Source organism: Arachis ipaensis, chromosome B04 (assembly GCF_000816755.2).
Source record: "Arachis ipaensis cultivar K30076 chromosome B04, Araip1.1, whole genome shotgun sequence".
Classification (NCBI taxonomy): domain Eukaryota; kingdom Viridiplantae; phylum Streptophyta; class Magnoliopsida; order Fabales; family Fabaceae; genus Arachis; species Arachis ipaensis.
In genome coordinates, this window is record NC_029788.2 from 18572065 (window position 1) to 18572698 (window position 634).

Consider the following 634-nt stretch of genomic DNA (forward strand, 5'->3'; position numbering starts at 1 on the left):
GGAAAACAAGCTTCAGTCGTTCGTCAGCGCCAACAAGAAGTACAAAGTTGAGGTTAAGTTGTTGCAAACATAGTTAGCTGCCTATGAGGAGAAAGTTAAGACTTCTGACGCGGCGGTTGCGCGACTTACCGAGCGAGAGCTCACCTTGGAGGGCCAACTCAGCGCTGCTCAAGGTTGAGTGAAGGAGCTCGAAAAGGAGCGTGATGAGGCCCTCTCGTCGGCGACCATGGCCAAGGTTGAGACTGCTGAGCTAAAGAAAAAGTATAAAGAGACCTTGAAGCATGGTAAGAATGCTATCATGGCAATTGAAGAGGCGATCAAGGCTCAAGTGAAGCTGCTGGCTCCCAACTTCGACACCTAGCCGTTAGCGTTTTCAAGACCATCAAGGATGGTAAGATTGTTGATATCCCAAAGAAATGAACTCTTTGTACTTTGTGTTTTGTTTTTGTAGTTTGTAAGACAATTTCTACCGTTCTACCGTTCTAACTTTTGTAACCGTTTGGTGGTTTTTGTCCGTAATTTGACTTTGAAATGATGTTGACAAAAATGAAGCCGAGTCATGGCTTTTTCATTTAATCGCTTGAAATTTGGCTATGTTAAGTGGCCGACTATTTTGGCGCTCGCGACATCGGTG